At 40.2% G+C, this 26,840-nt stretch overlaps 1 long non-coding RNA gene across 3 annotated transcripts in view; it reads right to left on the bottom strand.

The window, feature by feature from the left end:
• Window positions 1–26,840, bottom strand: part of LOC139185770 (uncharacterized) — a 595,360-nt gene that overhangs the window by 133,538 nt on the left and 434,982 nt on the right. For all 3 annotated transcript variants that reach the window (XR_011569255.1, XR_011569254.1, XR_011569256.1), the window contains one exon: window positions 4,956–5,121. This is a non-coding gene — a long non-coding RNA (uncharacterized lncRNA). The remainder of the gene's footprint in view (window positions 1–4,955; window positions 5,122–26,840) is intronic.

The following is a 26,840-nucleotide window of genomic DNA, read 5'->3' as shown; positions in this document are numbered from 1 at the left end:
TCTCCACTCCCAGGGCAATTGTCCTGTTATACATGGATTTGAGAGTCACTGGGGATGACAGACTGCATTTTAACTCGAATTCTAGAGGCAGAGGGGCACGATAGCCCCCACAATGCCCAGTTCTCTTGCTGCCACAGAGTAACCAAAACTTCTGCACTTTTATGATATTGTCTTGGGGTACTTCACACCTATGTCCAATTATGAATTGTAATACTTACTCCCATTGTATCATACATATCAGATTGCCTCCTAGTATATTTTTTAACTAGGAATAGTGCCTTGTAGGGTTGTTATCAATGATCACATTTCTAAATAGGCAGTAGAGAGAATGAAAATGATTTCCTCTATTAGGGTGAGGTCATTTGCATACTGTTGAGTGATTTACATGCTGGCAGATCCTAGATGGACAGGCAAGCCTGGCATGCTGCAGTCCACGGGGTCACAAAGAGTTGGACACAACTGAGTGACTGAACTGAACTGAGATCCCAGAACTGTGTTTCAGCAGCTTCCTCACATTTCTGCCTTCCTAACAAGGTGTAGCTTATTTTTCTCACTATAGAACTGTCCTTTATTTTTCTCTCTCACTCCATCCTCTCCCCCTGGAGAATAACACCCACTAACACCAGCATGACATTGCAAGGTAGTCTCTGCCTTCTGAGCTAATGTTCTCTTTGACATAATCCATCATCCCCTCTGATTTTTCAAGGATGGTGACAATGGTGACTCCCCTAATATCTGAATGAAGTCCTTCATAAATATTTTGCTGCGTGATTGATATCTTCTCTAGTTATTTTTCTCACACCTCTTCCCCTCAGTGTGTAACAGATGGGATTCCATCATCAAAAGCAGATGTTGTAGAAAAAGTACCAGGAGCCCAGAAGCCCTTGTTCCAGCCTCAGCCCCACTTTTAACTACGTCTGCCATCTCCATCAGTCACTTTACCTCCTTGGGCCTCCATTTCCATGTCCATAAATTAAAGATGAAGATGCCTTCTTCAGAGGCAAACTAAGGTGATCAGAACAGATATATTTAGAAAAATGCTTCCTAATATAAGTTGTTTGATACTTGGAATTTCAATAACTCTTAGCTAAATCATGTAGGCTTTTCAAAAACAGATGAAATATAAATTATTTGTTTTACCCATCCCCCTCATTAGCTTTTCATACTAATAAACAAATAAACACACTTCCAGGCAAGTTGGTTACATTTTGAGAGATTCTAAATGAGGGATGGACAGGGACTGAACAAAAGGGTCCTCTTAGCCACTCCCACCTCTATCCTCCTCCACGTCTCATTCGCAACCACACTCTCCACCTTTTTTTTATATAACTTATGAGGCACCTGTGGGGAGAAGCAGGACTCTTGTTTGACCTTTTTTGACTGAGTCTCATTCAGTGAAGTAAGGTGTCAGGGCTGCCTGTGGATCTGGAAAGCATTTTGGAAGTAAGAGGCAGACAAATGTAAATCTTTTAAACCCCTGTGATAAGCAAACTCTCCTCAGTTCAACATATAAATATAAACACTAAATCAAATCAGATGCTTATACACTTTTTAATCCCATCATAGAACATTTTGTTTTGACAGCTTGGTAATATAAAGTAAAAACACCGACAGCCAAAAGAATCAGCATCATTGCCTGCTTACTACCTGAAAGTCTTTCCTGTATATAAATAGAAAAAAAAAAAAAAAGTATGTTTATGTAAAGGGAAACACTGATTTACTAGAACTGATTGCTTCATAGTCTAATTACTTTTCAACTGGCTGTTCCAAATTAAGATGTCATTGATGGCTTTTGGTGATATATTTCATTTTAAGCAAATTTATTCTATAATAGAGTACATCATAATGGAAAGCAGAGTTCCTACTCTTCCCTCCTCTTTGTAGCCTGATATCTTGACAAGTAAATTAAATTTAGCAGTTAAAATGCTTCCATTAGTAATTTTATTAAGTTAATTAAAGAATCTCTCTTTCTGAATTTTAACTACCTTCCTTTCAGAACAATGTTGATTTCTTTTTTCTAATTTCATGTATTTAGGGACTGTGGTATATTCTAGGACCAATCAACAACTCTGTCAGCACTACATTTCTGTGGGCAAGATGCTACCAAGGAAATCAAGTAAAAAGAAAAAAAAAATATCTCCGAAGTCTGAAAGAGATGATCTGTTTCATATGACAGAAAGGATTTTAATATCTTGAAGAGAAGGTGGAAGTGAAGGAGGGGGAGAGGAAAAGAAAGATGAAAATACACTTTTTAGGTTATCTATGTTCTTAGGGGGGAAACATAACTGCTAACTACTGTCACCATATATTCAGGTTAAATCAGAAATAGCTGGAGTAGAATTTAGTTCATAAATGAAAATAGAAAAGCTCAAACTCTTTTTTTTCTTACTTAGTAACTGTAGAAGTATTACTAAGCAAGACACTGAAGGCGGTGAAGACACGTTAAATAAAATCTTGGACCCTCTTCAGGGAGTGTTATTTTAAAAGAACACAAATATTTCTAAGAGATTTAGGGCAAAAGAGTTGTCTCACTGACCACTACCTGCTCCTTGTGGCTGGTGTTCTTAAACTCTGGAATTATAGAAATTATTCTTAGAACTGGAATGGAACATTGAGAAAATGTTATCTTATTCTCCTATGTTGAAGATAAGGAAACTAAGGGTCAGAAATGAGTAATACAACCACTACCAATAATAATAATGTGCTTAGTCGCTCAGTCACGTCTGACTCTTTGCGACCCCATGGACTGTAGCCTGCCAGGCTCCTCTGTCCGTGGGGATTCGCCAGGCAAGAATACTAGAGTAGATTGCCATGTCCTCCTCAAGGGGATCTTCCCAACTCAGGGATCAAACCCAGGTCTCCCGCATTGCAGATCGATTCTTCAGCAGCTGAGCTATCAGGGAAATCCATAATAATAATAGCAACTCTAACAAAGGTGGCTAATACTAACTGAGTTCAACACTGTGAAACATCACATATAAAATTTCATTAAAATTCCCTATGAGGGGAACTCTTTGAATGCTCCAACATCATGGATATGAAAAATAATGCCTAGCAAAGATTAAGTAACTTGTGCAAAATCTATGACCCCCATGTAGTTAACTAGTACCCATCATTTCCTTAGATGAATGACTAGTTAGTGCTATCCCGAGAGGCATGCCGGGTGGCGCTAGTGATAAAGAACCTGCCTGCCAATGCAAGAGTTGTGGGTTTGATCCCTGGGTTGGGAACATCCCCTGGAGAAGGAAATGGCAACCCACTCTGGTATTTTTGCCTGGAGAATCCATGGACAAAGGAGCCTGGTGGGCTACAGTCCATGGGGTTGGTGAGTCAAACATGACTGAGCGACTGAGCATGCATACCTGGGGTTAAAGCTCAAGACACCTGCCTCCCAGCTCTGCTCTTTACAAACTAGGCCATAGAAACAGGACTGGAAATCTGGTGCTCGGGCTGACACATGCACATTTAGCAGGCATGATGATTTATGTTAAAAGCAATCCCACTGCCAAGGTGCTGATAGAATATTTGTGTGATAAGATGAAACCTTATCAATGGTTACATCCATGTATTCAGACCCATAATAACATTTCATCTAAAATTTGGGATCACATCTTTTACTCATTCATTAAGGAAATGGACATTCAAGAATACCGTTCATGCTACTTATTACTAACACCTCCCACTTCTCTTATTTTCTAACACCCTCCCCCTGCCCAACCCCCCCACTCCCCCCCTCCACCCCCGCTCATTCCCTTGAACAGCCCACTTGAGGAGTGCACATGCTCACTGTTTCATCCCATCATCTCTCTCCAAGTCACTCCCACCACCCAGTCCAACCCTCTGGGTCCATTCTGCCCAAGGATTCCCTTTCAGAGTCACACCTCAGATGCTGCCCCGCCCACTTCTATTCTCTTCCTCTGGGGGGATTGAATTCCTTTCAGAGCTGTGTTCCAAGCTGACTGCTTTCCTCTTGAGAATAGGTCACCATTACTTTTTTTCTTTTTTCTTTCTGTCCTTTCCCCATTCTTCAGATTCCTAAGAAAGGAATCTGGTGACTCACAGATGCTTCCGGACAGAACAGATGAAGCCACTAAACTATGTTTTAGGCCAGAAGAGAGAAAAGATAGAGACTGCTTCATTCATATATGTTTTCCTTCCCTCCTTTTTCATGCCAGGAAAAGCTAAAATGCAAATATGTACCCCAGATGATTTTTATATTAATATATTCTGGAAATTCCAACTCTTCTTTCCTCCTCCCTTCCTCCATCCCTTTACCCCTCTTCCTTCCTTCTTTGCCTTCCTCCCTTCCTCCCTCCTTCCCTCTTCCTTCTTTGCCCTCCTTCCTTCTATTCCTCCTTCCCTCTTCCTTTCTCCCTTTCCTTCCTTCCTCTCTTTCCCAACATCAAGATAAACAGGGACTGAGAGCTTTAGTGCCCCTTGTCCCTGATTTGATTCCTTGTCATCCCAGACACTGGAAAGGGAAATGGCAACCCACATCAGTGTTCTTCCCTGGAGAATCCCATGGACAGAGAAGCCTGGTAGGCTGCAGTCCATGGGGTCGCACAGAGTCGGACGGACACAACTGAAGCGACTTAGCAGCAGCATCCCAGACACAGGTTTTCAAGATGGTGCTCCATGATTTCTGAAGCAAAGAAATTGTCAGATATCCTGGGGAGTGTTTTTGTGGAGGATGTTTCATTTATGAGCATACCCCTCCCTGCCCAAATTATATTCTTAGAAAGAATCTAGCATTCTGCAATATATCCATAATTAATAGTTAGACAGACAGATCCAAAGGAAAGGGAGACTGAATCATCTAGTGTTTTTCTAATTAGAAATGGTCCTTCCTGCCTTGACCCTTAGCTGAGGAAGAACACTACCTTTAGCCTGGAAGCATATTTTCTATTTACCTGACTGCAGAGCAAACATGTTTTCATTAGAAATTCACCTCTTACCTCTTTGATATCCCTGCCAGTCACACTGCATCTATTCTTTGATGAGGATCTTTGAGGATCTTCTTCTTTTTTTTTTTCCTTATGTGGAGTTCAAGTCCAGTAGTTAAATCTGTTTCATATTTGTAACCAGTTTTCAGTTCTGGAAGGAGCCCAAATTGATAGGTCCCTGGGAGCGAAAAAGAAGAAAAAAACAGAATTTAATTATGCAACCTGAGCATATAGACGATGAGAGAAGATAACTCAAAGTGGAAAGACCTGCAAAAAACAGTGTTATGTCCTCTCCACCAACCCCAGTCATTCCGGCCAGGCTTTCAACCTGCACAGTGACCAATTCAATGTATAGAACCACAAAAGAGCCATTGAGATTGTGAAATTATGTGGCAAAATTCCCATTACTTATAACTTGAAAAGAAGACTGGGTGATTTTAAAATAAAATAGGAGAGAAAGATGTTGAACAAGTTCGATGTAGTCAGTGTACCCAGCCACAGTTGTGAAAGATGCGATAAGCTTCTTCTTACTTGTCCTTCACCCTGGAGGCTTCTGAAGAGGTCTAAATATCTGGCTTATAGAGAGTGATGCTACTTGAAATGAAAAGCGAGGAGATTGCAAATCACTCTTCTGCACAGGCTTGGAATAAGCTATGGCACGGCTGATGGACACATTCAGGTATTTAAGTGATGTGATTTCCAAGCAACAATTTCTAAACCCTACACTGTCGTTGACCTCCATCACAGGAGTGGACATGTTTATGAAGACACACACAGCAGAGTGAAATTCACTGGGAAAGATACTGAAGTCATTTTCCAACATCACAGCAGCATTACTACAACATGAAGTCACCTTACCCCAATCACCAATAGAGTTCACCTGTGCACCCTTCTTTTGCTTTCGGGATTGAGTTCATTCTAGCAGAGGAACTTTCTGTTTCAGAAATCCAGCTATGAGTTTGGTTGGAAGAAACCAAATAAGGTAAGTAATCTAATATATGTGCTCAGTAAGGTTAAGTAAAGCAAGAAAGGAGTTGAATAAAGGTACTTGAATAAAGGACTTGAAGAAAATACTATATTTTTGTTTTTCCATTTCTTACTCTCCTTTTTTCTTAAAGACAAAGATATCAGGAAGGTAAAAACTACCCGAAGATTCCCCCTGTGATATGATTGACCAGAAAGCAAAAGCAAAGCACCCAATTAGCAGCCTTTTAAATCAAACACAATTAAACATACATTGAAATATATGGTCTACAATTGCAAGTTCAGTTAAAGAGTGAGACGCCATTGAAAGCTTCCATTGCAGACTACAAGCTGCATAGGTTGGCTCAGATTTCCTACTTCTCCATGAAGATCCAAGATAGTAACTTCCTCAAAAATGAAAAGCAGACATTTTTGTTGTCTAGTGAAACTCCAATACTTTGGCCACCTCATGCGAAGAGTTGACTCATGCAAAGACTCTGATGCTGGGAGGGTTTGGGGCCAGGAGGAGAAGGGGACGACAGAGGATGAGATGGCTGGATGGCATCACTGACTCGATGGACGTGAGTCTGAGTGAACTCCTGGAGTTGGTGATGGACAGGGAGGCCTGATGTGCTGTGATTCATAGGGTCGCAACGAGTTGGACATGACTGAGCAACTAAACTGAACTGAACTGAGGCACTCCGAAAAACTTTATTGTAAGTTAAATACAATATTCACATTAAACCTTTTATTGAACCTTGTCAGAGAGAAAAACAAAACACTATTACAAACACAAAGACTATTTTCATGATCACTAGTGCAATGGCTGTCTCTGGTCCAGCCTCATTTTGTCTCTAAATTCCATCGGAATCATTTCTGGGGACTTCAACTGTTTCCAAGTTCATCTGTTCCCAAGTTATATTCTGTGGTGTATTGCATATATATATGCAGTTTTACTTAGGCTAGTTTTGGCTATTTCCATTTAAATATTGGTGAGGGAAAAAAAAGCCATTATTTAGCACAGCTATCCACAAGTACAGCCAACCAAATTTCTAGCAACATAGTGGTGAAATTTTTCACATTCCACTTAATTGTATAATGATTTATACATTATAAATCATACATACATACATTTATTAGACTGTAAGATACTCCAAGGCAAAAATCAGCTTACACATCTTTAAATCATTGCAGCATCTGCCATAATACTGGCTACATTGGTCTTAAATGGTGAAATAACAGAATGAATGAATGAAACAGGGAATTAATATTTAAATATGAACAATGGTTAGTATTTGTGTTGTAATCGCAGTATACTGAGAACTGTCTGGAGGAGTTTTCGGAGAGTGACAGAGAAGCTTGGCTGACTATTCTTGGAGAAAACACTGACTGTTTGTTGGATGGAGACAGTTCACCAAGAAAGCAGATTTTGACCCTTCAAGAACTTCAACGTGATGATGAATTTATGACAGTTCTAAAAGCCAACATACGGTTGGTGGCCAGATTGTGGTTCTGGACTGAGAGGCTTCCATTTGGAAGGCAGACAAGCACTTGAATTATGGGTCTAATGAAAGTGTCAATAGCAATCCTGTTACTGAAGGAGCTGTAAAACCTTGCTTAATGAACTAGGAAGGGACACAAAAACACAATGGTCTAAAATGTACTGTATGAGAAAATGATAATTAGCCCAGATTTCATGTACAAGATAAAATGCATTGGGATGATATTACCACTGAGCAATATTATTGCCCTTCAGGGAACTGTTTTGTTCACGGGGTTTGGCTCAGTCTTTCCGATACTCCTTGTGTGAGTGGAGATGTACTACACCACTGTGAGTTGTGAGTTGGGGAAAGAATGTCAGATGGCAAAATTCCTATCATAGACACTAACACATGTTAATGATAGAAAAAAAGGGTTCTGGTCTCAACAAGGGTTCATTCTTATTTAAGAGGCTTTATGTAATATAGGATGATAAACCAACTGGCTTCCCACACTACAGGAATGAGGGTGAACAAGAAAGTACTTTTCTAATCTTGAAGTCTACTTTTCTAGACCACCAGACGTCATCCGGCAAAGAAAGGCAACATAAGGTCATACCTGGAGTAGACCATTAGGACAACAGCTATTTACTCCCAACCTATGATTCAGGGAGCTACTGATACAGCCTGAGTACAAAAGAGAATGGTGAATTTGGCATCAGAGAGTTAGTCTGGCCTTAGCTCTGCACTAACACTGCGTTTAAACTTTCTCATCTCTTACAAAGGTGAATGAGAGTTCAAAAACTCTAACAAATCACCCGACTATTGTTAAAAATACAGATTCTGATTCAGAAGTCTGTACTCTTCACATAACCTGTAATGTAGTTGGTTGGGGTGAGGAGGAGGAGGAATAAGATATGTTTAAAAGCAAGGGAAAAATAATGTATTTTCCAAAGTGCTAAATTGTGGAGAATATAAATTGTAAGACATCAAGAGAAGAAGGAGGTCTCTCTGGATTTGGGTCAGGGTGGTTTCAGGCAAAAGAGCTAGATGTGGGCCTGAAGTTCATTCAGTCACAACCTATTTGTAAGGCCCATGGAGAGAGAAATTTGGACAGACAGTAGACAGATGAGATGAGAAAATGAAGGGTCCTGAAGAATGGTGAAAGTGATCAGTGCTTGTTTTTTTAAAATAAAAGGATCAGAAGAACTTTGTAATGCAGACCAGAAGAAAGCAACATATGGGGAACTATTTTTCATCTTCAGCAGATATTGGGCACCCAAAATTCATACTGCCAAAAGAATGGGGAAAAAGGAGCAAGTATTGCTAAGATAAAGGCAAATCGTGTATAAGCTAAAACCTCCAGCCAGACAAAAACCTATTTGTAAATTACTCCACTTAATTTCCCAGGTCGTGATTGCCTCTCTCTGCAAAGCAGTTTATGACATTCTCAATTAAGAGTTTGCTATAAAAATGAATGAATGAAGTATTTCAAAACTGCTATGAGATATTAAGGATGAGTCACTTTTAAAAAGTGGTTTTGTTTCCTGTGTTCTGGATAATGCATTTGAGAATGTAGTTTCCAGCTTCACCCATCACCCCATTGTGAATTCAAATTGAATGACTCTCTGCTCTTAGAATGATCGCTCATTCAAATGCATTCAATAAATAAAGCCCAAACACAATGAGGCACTTTCCATAGAGCATCCCGGAGAGCTAGGGCCTGGTCTCTCTCACCATCTGAAGCTGAGATTGAAGTAAATAAAACATTCACCCACACTGACTGCATAATACATATTGACTTATTGTTTACTAAGCTCTTACATGTACATCATCTCATTTGATCCTCACAGTGACCCTATAATAGTGCTGCTGTTGGTTCATTATCCCCACTTAACAGATGTAGAATTTAGAGCTCAGAGAGGTCAGTGATTTGCTCAAAGTCACACAGCAATCCAAAAGGTACTTTAAATCTTCTTGGTCCCTTCTCTCCTCCTCCAAACAGGACATATATCTTTAAGTACAAAACAATATAATTAGTAGAAACATTCCCAAGCCTGGGAAGAATATTTAATTCATTCAGATGTGCCTGGGGTGATTTTGTAAATACTGAGGAATTCATTTTCTACCTCCTGCAATTCTGTGAATTCTACTCTGGACAAAAGGTCATCCAAATATGATCCTTGCTCAGAGTTATGGAAATGTATGCAGTCTAAAAGAAAATGGGCCAAATGCAGAGTAAAAATATCAGTGAAACTCTCAGTGCCATTTACTCTTGCTGCCTCAAATCCTTTATGAAATTAGGCAGGTTATATATCATAAGAAGATACAAAAATGTAAACTCTTGCCCTAAATTCAATTATCATATACCAGAGGGGGTCATGAGTGCAGTAGACTGGAGAGTGGGTAAAAGCAGACTGAAATAAGTCTAGTGGGCAAGAGGGAGACAGGTAGAGAGAAGCTTTTTTGAAGATTTTCCATTCGTGTCCATAGAATAGACTGAAAATTAACTGAAAATTCGATTTCCTCAAAATCAACATCTCTTCAGCCTCTGGTCCTAAATATTTGGAATTTGGTTTGGGGAGTGCTACCGAAGCAGGTTCCTGTTGTCTGATGCACAGCAAGCCTGTGATGCTGAGGTTTGTAGTCAGAGCGGGTTAGGTAAGCAAGGCAGGTGAGCAAGGAGACAGGAGTCTCAGGCTCCGCAAAGGCAAGGGGCCCAGGATACGTATGGTATGAAGAATAAAGAAGCAGGGTGATCTGAGGCTTAGGGGCGTGGGGAGCAAGGGGACAGACGACTGGAAAAAAGGGCTGCGATCTTCATGCTGTGCAAGTGAACTAAGCTACGGGCCTCTCCGCATTCAAAAATGGAGACTTGGGCACAGTCTGAGGGTAGTGGCTTCGAAAGGTCACTGTGTGGACACTTACACATGACAAGCTAGCAGATCAGTGGTCCCATCCAGTCTCAACCAGCTTGGCTTGAATGTGACTTAAGTTTCCGTAAAACAACTTGGGCAAATAGCTTGTTCAGGCTACGTGCTGCTTGGAGAACATGCAAGTTTTAAAATGACCGTGATTAGTGAAGGCAGGTGAAATGGATTTGACTCATTACCCACTGTTTCAGAAGATAGGTGATTAATGCCTCTTAGAAGTCCGTCTGGGTCAGAGCTGAGCGGAGGAGTGCCGAGAAGCCTTGTCCTTGTGGAGGGAAGGGATTAACAGAATTAGGGGTGGCTTTTCTAACACTGTCTTGCAAACTAGGATTAGTTTTCTAACACTGTCTTGCAAATACCACTTCTAAGGCATTCGGGTCCAGCCCCCTCTTTCTTCATTCAGCCCTCTGCATTTTGACTGTGGGGTCATTTATGCAGCAAGAATCTGTCCAGCAGCAACAAACAGAACCACAGTGGCTGGGCTCCCATATTCATATCCACTGTTGAGAGATATTACTGGTTCGAGGGCCCTTTTCCTCCAAATGTCTAATTCCATCCTCTCCTAAGTGAAGATGTATCTATTCACCTGTGTGTAAGTGTGAACAGCTACAGAGCTTCTGAAAATCCGAAGTTTCTTCATTGTAGACTTCCATTTGTGAGTCATGGAACTGAGGGAACCATTGTATCAGTTATCATTATTATACCAGTTCATATTTGAGGTGCTGCATTCTTGCCTGTATCTCCAATAACTAACCCATATAGTCATATCATCCAAAGACACCAAAGGGTCTTTATTCTTCCCCACTAAAAATAAGAGACATAAGTCACTTTCCCAAGGTTTATTCTTCAAAAGGTAAGATGACTCAGAACCAAGATTAAATTATCTGGTACTTTGTTATCTGGAATTATCTGGAAACCAATATTTCTCCACACTTTCAGACTTGAAAATCTGAAACAAATAATATTGCTTATGCTCAGGCTTTACAACTCCTCTGTATTAAAACCCACATCCAAGTCTTTAAACTATTTTAAGTGTTATGACCAGTGACTCCAAGACTGAGGTTTTGTTTAGATCACATAAGACTTTTGCTGTTGATTGAAACCTGGCTTGATGCCTCTATACATCTAAATAATTAGAAAAAAAAATACATTTAAATGAGAAGCAGATGCTGTTTCCAGATTTCTATTTTCACTGTACAGAATAAATAGAAGCTTTCATCTCTGCATTTACTCTTTGGATATGGTGCAAACCACTTGAATCATTATTTAAAACACAGGGTGTTCCTTTCACAAAGGTAACAGGAAATAGGGGTCTTCTGGAGTAGTCATTCCTTCCAAACACTTTCTACTACAAGAAAATTCAACAGGGTTATTCATTCTTCATCACTCCTTCTTCAGCGTCCAAGCCTGGTCCTAAGCCAGTAGGTCTCAACAGAATAAGGGAACATGTGTGCTCAGTTGTATCTGACTCTTTGCGATCCCATGGGCTATAGCCCACCAGACTCCTCTGTCCATGGGGTTTTCCAGGCAAGAATACTGGAATGGATTGCCATTCCCTTCTCCAGGGGATTTTCCTGACCCAGGGATCAAATCTGTGTCTCTTGGGTCTCTTGCACTGCAGGCTGATCCTTTACTGCTGAGCCATCAAGGAAGCCCAGGATAAGGGAATACTGGTACTGAACGTGGGGATGGCCACTTCAGCTAGTGATTGGTAGCTTGTAATTAGCAACAGACGACAGACATATCACATGTGCTCAATGTGTCAGATGCAAAACCAATTAAGCAGAAACTATACACAGACCAGGGAAAATAAAGGACACAATATAACAGGGCACTTTTGGGAAACAGGAGTTTTCTCCAGCTTCTTTCTCTGTTGCTGTGTCAACACTCTTGTAGGTAGAGTACATTTTCAGTTTCTCTTCTTAACTGGCAAGTTACACACTCATTTCCTGAGCCAATGTTAAGTACTTGAGGTGTTTGGATGGAGGAACTGTGTAAATACAGGGCAAAGGCTTGCACAACTTCAAAGCAAAGTACATGTATACTCACAGGTCCCAAAATTTGATCTTCTGAGCTGACAGTTGTGGTGAGACAAGCTGAATCAACTACCAACCCTTCCCCTTAAAGAACTGGTGGGCAGTGAAACTATAATGTTATTTACTGAAATACTTGTTTACTTGCTTCCTCTCATCACCCCCCATAACCACATTTATTCTTTTTCATTCATTTTTTATTGACTTATACTTGACCAATATTGTATTCATTTCAGGTATAGAATATAGTGATTTGATATTTTTATAGACTGTACCCCATATAGCTCACCATTCATTCTTTAGGCGCCAAGTCTAGCACAGTGCCTGGCACAGATCAGTTATCAATCAATCAACATTTGTGGACTGACACAAGGGTGGATATAATTTAAATGCTTAATCACTACCCTGAAATCCCCACAGTTTGTGAGCTATATGAATACATAAAATAATGGTGGTGGTGGTTTAGTCACTAAGTTGTGTTCTACTCTTGCAACCCCATGGACTGTAGCCTGCCAGACTCTTCTGTCCCTAGGGTTTTCCAGGCAAGAATACTGGAGTCTTTCCTTCTCCCACACAAAATAGCAGCTGCCACTTAAGAATCACTTAGCACATCAAGTATTATGCTAAAGGGTTTTTATTTGTATTAATTTTAACACTTCAGATAATAACAGAAGTAAAGTATGAGTCTTTGCATTTTATATATAATAAACCAGTGGGTCAGGTAGGCAAACTGACTTGCCTAAGATGCAGCCAGTAAGTGGCAACACTCTAGGCTGACTTACTCCATACCCCTTACATATTCCGTGACCACTGCATTATGCTGCCCACTGGAAGTCAAAAGTTTTGAAAGCTTGTCCTAATACAATGTGATACCAATGTAGATTGAACATAGAAAGAAAGAGTAAAAAGCGCCACCAATTAATTAGCCCTTGGAATACCAGAATCAGGTTGTCCCTGCATAGGCAGTGAATCAGATGTTCTTAGAATGAACCGATGATCCAAACGAGCAATGTGGACTTTCAACACAGAGGAAAGTTTGAAGGGTTCAACCATATGAATTATGTCGCTGTGAAATAAACCAAGGTGAAAAATTCATCCAGAACGTTTGATCTGAACAGACATTGAAGCAATTCTATTCCATATGTGTACACACAGATCCAAAAGAAAATCACGTGTTAGAAAGAGAGAATAAATATATTATTAATGTGGGTGCTGCTGTGGCTGGTACTGTTATGAATAATTTTATTCATTATCATTATTCTAATTCAGATGTATTGAGAGCTTGCTTTACACCAAAGTTTGTGACACATGCTTTACAGACATTTTCTCATTTAATCTTCAAAAACTCCCTGAGGTAGGCATAATTAGAACTTGCATTTTCCACGAGAAAAGTGTGAAGTTAAAGAAGGTATGCAGCATGTCTATGGCTAAGCCTCTAGTAATGGTGGAACCAGGCACAAAACTAGGTCTGTCTGGGCCCAAGCTGTAATCTTATCCAATACTATCCTACATTTCATTGATTTCTGCACAGTTACTTATGCATGTGGCCCTATAATTTTAATTTTGTAAAAAAGCTTTACATATATCATATCCTGGTTCTACTGCCAACATGAACTCAGAGACAGTAAACGTACATTATAGGATCGTCATTTTGCTGGTGAAAAGATGAGCAAGTATTAAAATTTAAAGGTATGCCCCGCCACACGCCTAAATGTCATATGCTCTGCTTTCTCAGATTAGGGATATTAAGGTTTTTTTCTTCTTTTTTTAAAAGTGTTTTACAAGATGAGGAGCTTGTTACGAAAATGCATGGCAGTGCTTGCTAATGGTGGGCTTGTCCTAGGCGAACTCAGTGTGTGGTCCATGCTGTCCATTCAATAGCTGGGACTGGAGGTCTTTGGAGAAAATCTGATATGTTTTCTAGAGTTCTTCTTTTAAATAAAGTGAATAAGTGGAATATTTTTCTTGCAGCATTTTGAACCCTCAGCTACTGGCTCTGGATGAAATCTGAAAATATAATGGATTTCCATTCATGGAAAATGAAATGAATAAAGCTAAGTGACCTTTTGAGAACACTTTAAAATTATATTCTGTTTATTGAGTTCATGTCTTGGTCCAAGGTTCAGGATGATATTCATTTTGTATGAACTGGTCTTTTTCTTAAAGCATCACAAAGAACATTTTTAGTGTATGAAAATACTGTGTAAAAAGAAAAGATTCATTTGGATATTTAGGGACCACATATGCATTTCCCTGGTGGCTCAGATGGTAAAGAATCCACCTGCAATGTGGGAGACCTGGATTTGATCCCTGGGTTGGGACGATCCCCTAGAGAAGGGAACAGCAACCCACCCCAGTATTCTTGCCTGGAGAATTCCACAGACAGAGGAGCCTGCCAGGCTTGCAAAGAGTCGGACACGACTAAGTGACTTTCAATTCACTTCACTTATGCATTTAGGAACTAGGACATACAGTTCTCTTTTTGCATAGCTGTGAGAATTGGGGACATCATTTAAATTCTCTGAGCCTCAGTTTCCTTATCATTAAATGCAGTACTGGATCGAGGTGGTTTTAAAACTACTATGGAATTAGAAATCTATGATTCTTTCAGTCTACCTTAGATTGAACACTTACCTGTGCATTTACACTGCAAATGATCACATAAGAACTGCAAAGAGCCTCTCTATAAATTCCTAAGAAATAATTTGACAATGTGACCAAATTATAAATAGCTCTAGTTGTCTAACGCATACAAGAATGTAACAAGATTTTTCAACTTGGTACAGCAATGATGATTATCTCAGCCTTTTTAGGTTTTTCTCATTGTCCTGAAACATAGGTATCAAGGAAATAGGATGTAGAAATTCTGCGTATTTACTCCTGATGCTGATAACATCTATATTTGACATTCTGGAATAACAACATCTCCAGCAGCAACTAAGATATGCATGTTTCAGAACTGAGAAACTTTTAAAATCCCCTTTTAAGCAGTGTGGCCACAGAAGACTCTTAATAATTGATTATAATTGATTTTAACCTTGTCCTAACCTGGGCAAAATGGCAAAGCCAATCATCTTTGTCCAGATGGAGGATGAGAAAAGAGCCCGAAGTCCACATCTTTAAAAGCTCCAGACATGAGCAGAAGATAAAATATTTAGTCTGCCAAAGCCTTGACCTCCCAATTCCAGCCAGTTTTGAACTCGAATTGATTTCCGACAAGGCATCTGGGAGATGATTACAACAAAATGCACTAAAGCCGGACAGCCTTTATTTTAACATCCCAGCAGCTTAACCTGTTAATAACAGCAATTGTTTTAGATACAATACCAATTTCTGTAACCAACGTAAGAAATGGATAACAGCAGCACAGTCTCTTAGGCAGAGTAATAACAAAAAAAGAGAAAAAAAAAAGAAGAAGAAGAAAAGGGGGGAAGAAAAGCACAGCCACTCACAGAGGAGGTGCTGATAGTGTTTTTCAAAGGATCCTCAGTTTCCAGGGACCCAGACGTCATCAGGGACCTAATTCTACAGTCTAAAAACAATTCTTAGCCAAAGATGATTGCATGTTGAGAGAGAAATTTCCATAAGCCAGGCAATTTGGAATCACATCTGTGCTCTGCTGATGAAAGCTGAGCTATCTTGGGCAAGTCATTTCACATCTCTGTGTCTAACTTGCTTTGTCTGAAACAGTACGGACCAATAAAAACATTAGTGGGCCACAAATGTGAACCCATGTGGAATTAAAAATTATCTATTAGCCACATTAAAAATAGTTTTAAAAAGGCATTTTGATTTCAATATCCTCTGTGTGTGCTCAGTCATATCTGACTCTTTGCGACCCCATGGACAAGGGGCCTGCCAGGCTCCTCTATCCGTGGAATATTCCAGGCAAGAGTACTGGAGTGGGTTGCCATTTCCTTTTCCAGGTGATCTTCCCAACCCAGGGATTGAACCCACGTTTCCTGCCTTGGCAGGTGGATTCTTTAGCACTAGTACCACCTGGGGAACCCTTCAATATCTTATTTAGTATATTTAAAATATAATCATTTCAACATGGCATCCATAAAAAATTGTTAATGCACTATTTTACATTTGTTTTTGTACTGTCTTCAAAATCCAGTGTATATTTTATACTTATGGCACATTTTAATTCGATTGGCCACATTCCAAGTGCTCACATGTGGCTAGGCACTACTATATTGGACAGTAGAAGTTAGAAAAATGAGTAGGTGGGACTAAATATCTCTGGAGTTTTCCCTGTAACATGTCATGATTCTGTGTTGCTTCTGCAGCTCTTCATTTTAAATCAGCTACAGTTTGAAAGTGTAAATGTGGCCGGTGGGCTCAGGATGTGAGAGCGATTGCCACTGTGGCTAAAAGTTAGAGCTTAGCCCTCAGTAAGGTTTGCACTGATGTGTGGACATGGTCTTTAGCCCCACCCTTGAGCAGCTGTGTTACATCAAGTGGTAATAAGTGGAATAAGGTGGGTGAACAGAGTGGGTGGGTGCACATATTTCCACGATATAGCCCAGAGGATTCTATTAAATAAAACAATAAACAGCATCCTTGTCATTTATTGAGCACTAGCCTTTGACTGTGTGGATCACAATAAACTGTGGAAAATTCTGAAAGAGATGGGAATACCAGACCACCTGATCTGCCTCTTGAGAAATTTGTATGCAGGTCAGGAAGCAACAGTTAGAACTGGACATGGAACAACAGACTGGTTCCAAATAGGAAAAGGAGTATGTCAAGGCTGTATATTGTCACCATGCTTATTTAACTTATATGCAGAATACATCGTGAGAAATGCTGAGCTGCATGAAGCACAAGCTGGAATCAAGATTGCCGGGAGAAATATCAATAACCTCAGATATGCAGATGACACCACCCTTATGGCAGAAAGTGAAGAGGAACTAAAAAGCCTCTTGATGAAGGTGAAAGTGGAGAGTGAAAAAGTTGGCTTAAAGCTCAACATTCAGAAAATGAAGATCATGGCATCTGGTCCCATCACTTCATGGGAAATAGATGGGGAAACATTGGAAACAGTGTCAGACTTTATTTTTTGGGGTTCCAAAATCACTGCAGATAGTGACTGCAGCCATGAAATTAAAAGACACTTACTCCTTGGAAGGAAAGTTATGACCAACCTAGATAGCATATTCAAAAGCAGAGACATTACTTTGCCAATAAAGGTTCGTCTAGTCAAGGCTATGGTTTTTCCTGTGGTCATGTATGGATGTGAGAGTTGAACTGTGAAGAAAGCTGAGCTCTGAAGAATTGATGCTTCTGAAATGTGGTGTTGGAGAAGACTCTTGAGAGTTCCTTGGACTGCAAGGAGATCCAAACAGTCCATTCTGAAGGAGATCAGGCCTGGGATTTCTTTGGAAGGAATGATGCTAAAGCTGAAACTCCAGTAGTTTGGCCACCTTATGAGAAGAGTTGACTCATTGGAAAAGTCTCTGATGCTGGGAGGGATTGGAGGCAAGAGGAGAAGGGGACGACAGAGGATGAGATGGCTGGATGGCATCTCTGACTCGATGGACGTGAGTCTGAGTGAACTCTGGGAGTTGGTGATGGACAGCGAGGCCTGGAGTGCTGCGATTCATGGGGTCGCAAAGAGTCGGACACGACTGAGTGACTGAACTGAACTGAACTGATTTATGGAACAACTGTATTGTATTTAAAGTGATATAATCTTCTTAACCACCTGCTGAGGTGGGAATTATCAACTTTATTTAGTAGGTGGGGGGCTAATCCTGAAGAGACAAACTATTATGCCCAATGTCAGACTCCTAGAAGTATAGAAAAGTGAAAAGTCAAAGTGAAGTTGCTCAGTCGTGTCCGACTCTTAATGACCCCATGGACTGTAGCCTACCAGGCTCCTCCATCCTTGGGATTTTCCAGGCAAGACTACTGGAGTGGTCTGCAATTTCTTTCTCCAGGGGATCTTCCCAACCCAGGCATCAAACTCGGGTCTCCTGCATTGCAGACACGTGCTTTACCATCTGAGTCACCAATGTGTATTTTAATCCAGCTTTTCCAGACGCAGAAACCCATCTCTCAACTACCACAATATACTGCTTTACAAACAAATAATCGCTTTTGGTATTCTACCTCACTCCTATGAGGGTTTCCCAAATTGTACAGAGTGAAGAAAAGGGATACAAAGGTTAAAAATGTTGCTTTCACTTTCTAATGACTGAGAAACTAACAAACATGAGTTTATATGAATGTTACAGAAGATAACATTCTAATAAACATAAACACCTCTTTTCTTTCAGTTAAGCATACTTGCAAATAAAGGAAGAAAGAAGTAAGAAAAGAGCGAAGGGAGGCAGGAAAGAAGGAAGAAAGAAGGGAAGGAAGTAATGAAGGAACAAAGGAAGAAATTTAACAAAAACAAAAAAGGAAGGAAGGAAGAGAGGGAGAGAGGAGGAGAGCTGCCAAGTATTGAGGCATTTCAGGAGAGACTCAAGGCTCTGGTCAAAGAATCAAGGCCACATTTTCCCTCTCTTAAACATGGGCTGCCCATTCATGATTCACACTCATACCACAGTACACCTTTTGGCAAATAAATGCATCATTCCTGCTGAAATGCAGAAGAAGGCTCCTTTACACATTGAATATGCCTATGCTCAGACACTCATGCTCAAATTGGGCTTCCCTTGTGGGTCAGATGGTGAAGAATCTGCCTGCAAAATGGGAGAACTAGTGTTAGATCCCTGGGCTGGGAATATCTCCTGGAGAAGGGATAGGCTACCCACTCCAGGATTCTTGGGCTTCCCTTATGGCTCAGCTGGTAAAGAATCTGCCTGCAAGGCAGAAGACCATGGTTTGATCCCAGGGCTGGGAAGATCCCCTAGAAAAGGGAAAGGCTACCCACTCCAGTATTCTGGCCTGGAGAATTCTATGGACTGTATAGTCCGTGGGGTCGCAGAGTCAGACACGACTTAACAAATGAACAACATACATAGGATGATAACAGTTTTTATGTATCACATGCTTACTCCACACCAAGCCCTGTTTGAGTGCTTTATATAGATTATTCAGTCTTCATCATATAGGCACCCTTACTACAGCCATTTTCACAGACAGGTGACTAAGGCACATATTGCTTTCAACAGTAACGAACAATAACATGGTTCCCAGTTAGACATCTCATAGTCTCCTTAGGAACCTCCATCCAGCCATCACTTTCCCTTAATCAAGGCTTTAGTCTATCCATCATTCCTGATGCTAATCACAAAGTTCTGCATTTATTGGCAGTAAAGGAGGATTTATGTTTCATGTATCCTAGCATTTATTTGTGCATAGAAAAACATCTCATAAAGTTGTGAATTAAAATTTTAAAACATTTTATGTGTATTTTACCACAATGTCAAAAACTGAAAAAAATCAAGTCAAAAATAGAAAAAGTAAAAACAACTTTATTTCTTTATGATTCCCTGGGTCAACAATAAAGACTAAACTCAGCTAGACAGTTCTTCCACTGGCCTTACGAGGGATCACTCACATGACTATAGTTCTCTGGTGACTCAGTAAAGGATGATCTGGGATGTCCTCAGTCACTTGTCTACAGGCTGATGCTGCCTGTCATCTGAGTCACCTCTCTTGAGTAGGCTGGCCACAGATCCTTATCATGGCAACTGCATTCTAAATCCCAATCTGAAAGCACTTTTAAAAATCTCTGCTTGTTTCACATTTATTGATGTCCTCTTGGCCAAAGCAATTCTCATGGTCAAGTTCAGGATCAAAGTTGGAGGAAAGGGATCCATAACAGTCTAACACATAATAAACACCTTCCATATTCTTTTTATCTTTCAAAATGGTCAAAACAACTTGAGACGACTGAATAAAAGAAGGCAATCCAAATGTCCAACTAAGCCCAGAATATATCAAATTCTAAATTTGGTGTTAAGTTTGAACCTCAGATGTAAATGAATACTAAGTCCCATATCTTCACTGAAATATATTTCTCTTCATAATATTTTATAAAGATGGCCACCAGTTTTGTATTTAAGTGAAAAACAATATTTAATTAGAGGGCAAAACAACATTGAATATTTTTTCCAAGACTCTACTGAATGATGACAATAGCTAATGCTGTATTTTTGCCATGGGAACTTTTGTTTCACTGAACCACTAAAATTACAATCAGATGTGCTCATTTTCTGTTGAAGTAATGAACAATGGTATGTCTGAGAGAGAAATTCAAAGTGCATCATTTATCTTATCCTATTTTCAATTAGGCCAAATAAAGTATAAAGTTGGTTCCAAACTACATCACAGAAACAGGGTGAGTAAATTTATTATACCACTAGAGTGCTAATCTTAGCAGATGGTAGAAAAATATTTTTAGCATGAAATATGCTAAAGCAATAAATCTGAACAAGGTGGATCTTATCAACTAATATCTCCCCAGTGTGAGGTAAAACTCCTGCATGACAACTCAGCATTCTTATGAAGTCTGGTGGATGTGGTTAGATATGGCCCTCAGTGAGATAGGAGAAAAACAACAAAAATGAGTCTCAAATAAGAAAACAAACCAGAGACCCAGAGCACTGCATTGAATTAAAAACAAAAAAAAAAAAGAATAAAATGACTGTGTTATGTTTTCAAAGATCTTAAATTTTACTCTTGAAAACATGCCTACCGGAGCCCCCCATTTAGGAATTTTCCAAATTGGAAAATTTACAAAAAGACTCTATTAGGTCAGTTTCAGAGTAGAGATGAGCACAGTGCTACAGCTGTATGTTGCTACAGTCGCACATTGCCACAGATTACCATTAGCTAAGGCAAACAGCCACTGGGAGAGCCCAGGGAGGGGCTCTTATACACTGTGCTCTGACTCGTGACACCCGAATAAGAGCTCCCAGTTCCAGGGATACATTTGGTTCATGGTTCATCGGCATCCCACTTCTAAGCATAAACAGAATGTGATACTAAAGAGTTCTACTTTCAAAGGATTATGTACGAAATAGATTATGTAAGAAATAATAGAGTTAAAGCAATCATGTGTTTGCAAAGTTTGTCAGAGAGGTAGTTGAGCTAGGCACTTTTTCAAAGTGATCATAAATTACATGTTTTATAGCCACCTTATCTTTCACGCATTCGAGAAGGAAATGGCAAACCACTCCAGTATTCTTGCCTGGAGAATCCCAGGGATGGGGGAGCCTGGTGGGCTGCCGTCTATGGGGTCACACAGAGTCGGACATGACTGAAGCGACTTAGCAGTATACCTGATTTATACATACATAGACTTATACATAGACTTCTTCTATGGCTCAGACAGTAGAGCATCTGTCTACAATGTGGGAGACCCAGGTTCGATCCCTGAGATGGGAAGATCCCCTGGAGAAGGAAATGACAATCCACTCCAGTACTATTGCCTGGAAAATCCCATGGACAGAGGAGCATGGTAGGCTACAGTCCATGGGGTCGCAAAGAGTCGGACAGGACTGAGTGACTTCACTTCACTTATACCCGATTAATGTTCATGTCCCAAAGAAGTGATGTGTTAACTAGGTTAGAGTAACGGTGGCTTTGGGGTCAGAAAACAAGCAATTCATGCCTAAATGTGTCACTAGTCTCCCATTTGACCTTTACTTCATGATTTTTCTAAGCTTCAAATTAATTATCTACAAAATAAAGGACTTGCCCTATAGCATCACTACATAAAGAATGAATGTAAGGAAGAAGGAATGAGTCAGAATCATTAGGAAAAGTCGCATCTGAGGTGAGTAGCCTCAGAGAGGCCCCAGTGACTCGAGAGTCCAGGCATTCCTCTTAATTAATCTTGCTAATATGTCAAATATTTTGAATTATGTTTTGCTCTTTCACTTGAATTGAAAACAAAGCTAAAACCATCAAGATGTTAAAAATAAATTTAGCCTGGACGAATTATGAGATACCATCTTATGTTTATTATACTTTCCACAACCTATACATTCTGTGGTAATAGAGGTAGATGTTAAAAATTAGTTACGGGTTGAAAGAGTTTAGGAAAGAAACTACTCTGGTTGGTGAAGTGTGTGAGAGGGGAAAGGAGCGTGGGTACAAAAGTATGTAGGCCACCCTTGACTTTTCCTCCAGGGTTCTCCCTTCCAAATTCTCTCTTTTGAATTTCTGTGGCCTCAGGGTTAGGGCAACATTTATAGACATAAACAAAGCTCTTGTGGGAATGTGGGATTAGACTGGGAATGAAGCATGGTTGCAGGGGTGCGGGGGTGGGGGGGGTCGCGGTTTGCTGCTGTCCATGGTTCTGATCTACCTCTGTTTTGGCTATTTCTCCTGACTATGGAACACCACAGATGATATTTATCCAGTTTATTCAACGTGGTACAAGGATTTCTGATTTAGTTGTGAAAGAGACGGGATCAAAAGGAGTGGATAAACACTGACTGAGAGACATTGGCGCTGAAAGATTACAAGGGAGAACTAAACAAAAATATGTTGATATTTTTCAAATAATCACAGGTAGCATGAATAAAACCACAAATAACAATGGCCAAAATTTGGAACTACTGAAAGAGAATACAATACCTGTGCCCAAAGTGACATAATCAGGGGAAATTTTGATATAAATAAACACATTCAGGGGAGGGGTGCAGAACATTTATCTGCTACGATAAAATTCATTGCTTAAGCACCAAAGGCTTACAGCTTTCTTTGATTTAGTATTTTCCCTCTTGATGACATTTACAATTTTACATTGTCATGGAACAAATAGAATGGTTACTTACTTTGCATTTCAGGTAGCTAATGATATGTATGTTTGGTAGTTCTATCATGTTTTCCTAAGTATTCTTTGAAGAAATACAGTGTGGGACTTCCCTACATGCCCTCAGCTATGTTTTTGTGTCTCAATCAGGGAAATGACATGTGAAAGAGAATGCTAGTTGTACCCCAATATCTGTTCTCCCATGTTTGCACAGTAGTAGAGTGGTCATCCAGGACTCCACAGAAAAGTAAGCTTACATTTCAAAGTGTCTCAGCAATAAAGCTGGCTAGCTGACGAAGTCCCAGTCATTGGAATAGAAGTGAAAATATCTCTCTGCCATATTGAAGAATCCTGCACCCAGAGAGAGAGAGAGAGAGAGAGAGAGAGAGAGAGAGAGCTTCCCTTTGTTTTATCCTCTGTCTTGCTGCCTGCACTGCCAATGCCACAGGAGAGCATAAGTTGAGAACTCTAGCCTAGGTGTGGTGACATGGGGAATTGAAGGACCAGGAAAGAACAGAACAGTCATATAGCCCTAAACTTCATTCCTCTAGAGTACCATGTCAAAGAGAAATAAGCATGTATTTCCCCTAAGCCACTACCACTTTTTTTTTCTGTTACTAGCAGCTGAACCTAATTCTAATTAATACACTATTCATCAACATTTGATGAATGCACAGCAAATACTAGCTCACGTATGCTCAAAAAAAAAAAAAAAAAAAAAAGAATCTGAAGAAAAATAACAAATCAACAAGCAGAAGAGTTCCATGATTTCCTTTTATATCTACACGAAGCAGGAATCCCCAAACATCTCTAAGCATTGGTATTTCCTAAGAAACAATTTTCTCTTGCTCCAAACATTCTCCTCACTCTCACTCCTTACCCAGGAGTACTGTGAGCTTCAGAATAAGCCTTTTAAGTGGACAATACTGAGAAGCTTGAAGTTACCATCCACGAAAAAGAAGTTAGCCATCCTAGATTTCTAGTCTTCCCAAAGAGATTGGTTCTTTTTTTTTCCTGACGATATAGGTGTGCACCTTAAACTTACTGTTGCACAAAATTTAGTATTTTTATGCAGTATTAGGGGTGCCAGAATCCCATTAACTCCTACTGAAATAAGGGCAATTGCTGTGACCCTTATTTCCTCCGTTTGGACCAACTATCAATTGTCTTTGAATTTGAAAGATGGTGGTGATCTCTTTTTATGCAGGCAGGCTGCGTTCAAAATGGACAACCAGTTGAGAACACTTTGTAAAATGACCAGAATTCCCTTCCAGTGGCCCCTCCCTTCCCTTGCCTAGAAAATGCTAGGAAAGTTTAAAATTAATGACGACCAATTGAAAAAGAAAAAGAAATCAAAGAAACATTTATTCCCTGAGACACAGCCCTATTCCTATCACCTTTACATAAGCACACAGTTTCTGTCAGCTCTGGTTTTTGTGGAGGCACTGGGGTAGAGAAAAGCCCATACACAGGTTAGAAAACTTGTTTCTAGGCATCAGCAAAAATATTGCATGCTTTTAAATCTCATTAAAGCAGGGCCATATACATTTCTCAAAGTCTGCTATTGACTTTAAAACATGAAATCTGAGGGATTAAAATCAAATACAAAAGACATATATGTTACTATTTTATGCATGAACAACAAGGGATTCATAATTCTCTCCTGTGAGGCTATAAATACTTCAATTCCAATCTACCTGTACATAGAACTAATAGGAGTAGCCATAGGGACTGCAATCACTGAAACAGGCATCCATAGGAGGACCAAGGTGCTTAGCTGGTCTACTTTAGAACACTAGTCTAAGTAGGCAATGGCATCTATGCTTCAGTCTCCACAAAGAGCCCATTTGTTGATCTATAGCTACTGCTTTCCACTAACTGCTAAATCCCAGCTGAGATTTGATATTAGGCTTCCCTGGTGGCTCACACAATACAGAATCTACCTGCAATCAATATGAGTTCGAACCCTGGGTCAGGAAAAATCCCCAGAGAAGGGAATGGCTCTACCTATCCCAGTATTCTTGTCTCGAGAATCCCATGGACAGAGGAGCCTGGCAAGCTATAGTCCATAGGGTTGCAAACAGTTGGACATGACTGAGTTACTGTCACACACACACACACACACACACACACACACACACACAGAGTGTGGCCTGATATGAGAACGTGTGGGTGATTCAGAGCAAAGACATTCCCATTGTTAGAGCAATAAGGCACAGCATCTGAACTGCTAATTAGAGAAAGCTAAGCACTGAAAAATTGATACTTTTGAACTGTGGTGTTGGAGAAGACTCTTGAGAGTCCCTTGGACTGCAAGGAGATCAAACCAGTGAATCCTAAAGGAAATCAACCCTAAATACTCATTGGAAGGACTGATGCTGAAGCTGAAGCTCCAATATTTTGGCCACCTGATGCAAAGAACTGACTCCTTGGAAAAGACCCTGATGCTGGGAAAGATTGAGGTCAGGTAGAGAAGGGGACTACACAGGATGAGATGGTTGGATGGCATCACTGACTCAATGGACATGAGTTTGAGCAAGCTCCGGGAGTTGGTGATATACAGGGAAGCCTGGCATGCTGCAGTCCATTGGGTCACAAAGAGTAGGGCATGACTGAGTGCATGAACTGAACTGAACTGAATGTCATCTTCATTTGCATAACAGACACAACTGTTAACAGCCAGATGACTTTCCTATGTGAGCATTTTGGTCCTGAGTTAACTTTTTTTTAATTCTATTTTATTTTTAAACTTTACAAATTGTATTAGTTTTGCCTAATATCAAAATGAATCCACCACAGGTATACGTGTGTTTCCCATCCTGAACCCTCCTCCCTCCTCCCTCCCCATTACCATCCCTCTGGGTCGTCCCAGTGCACTAGCCCCAAGCATCCAGTATCGTGCATCAAACCTGGACTGGCAACTTGTTTCATACATGATATTATACATGTTTCAATGCCATTCTCCCAAATCTTCCCACCCTCTCCCTCTGCAACAGAGTCCATAAGACTGTTCTATACATCAGTGTCTCTTTTGCTGTCTCGTACACAGGGTTATTGTTACCATCTTTCTAAATTCCATAAGTATGTGTTAGTATACTGTATTGGTGTTTTTCTTTCTGGCTTACTTCACTCTGTATAATAGGCTCCAGTTTCATCCACCTCATTAGAACTGATTCAAATATATTCTTTTTAATGGCTGAGTAATACTCCATTGTGTATATGTACCACAGCTTTCTTATCCATTCTTCTGCTGATGGACATCTAGGTTGCTTCCATGTCCTGGCTATTATAAACAGTGCTGCGATGAACATTGGGGTACATGTGTCTCTTTCAATTCTGGTTTCCTCAGTGTGAATGCCCAGCAGTGGGATTGCTGGGTCATAAGGCAGTTCTATTTCCAGTTTTTTAAGGAATCTCCACACTGTTCTCCATAGTGGCTGTACTAGTTTGCATTCCCACCAACAGTGTAAGAGGGTTCCCTTTTCTCCACACCCTCTCCAGCATTTATTGCTTGTAGACTTTTGGATCGCAGCCATTCTGACTGGTGTGAAATAAGAAGAGAGAACTCTTCCATTGGAAACCTCATCTTTCTCCAAAGGGGATTTTTTTTTTTCTTTATGAGTCAGAAATAGGAAAGTGATGGGAGAAGAAGCTGGAAAATTACTCTGTGACCTACCCTAAGGGATAGACATGTACAGTAGAGCTTAAGGCTGAACCACTGCTTTGTCCAGGCTACTTCCCACCACCTCTGATGTGTCTCCCTTCTC

This window comes from Bos indicus, chromosome 11 (assembly GCF_029378745.1).
Source record: "Bos indicus isolate NIAB-ARS_2022 breed Sahiwal x Tharparkar chromosome 11, NIAB-ARS_B.indTharparkar_mat_pri_1.0, whole genome shotgun sequence".
Lineage (NCBI taxonomy): Eukaryota > Metazoa > Chordata > Mammalia > Artiodactyla > Bovidae > Bos > Bos indicus.
This window is presented reverse-complemented; position numbering and strand designations above follow the sequence as displayed.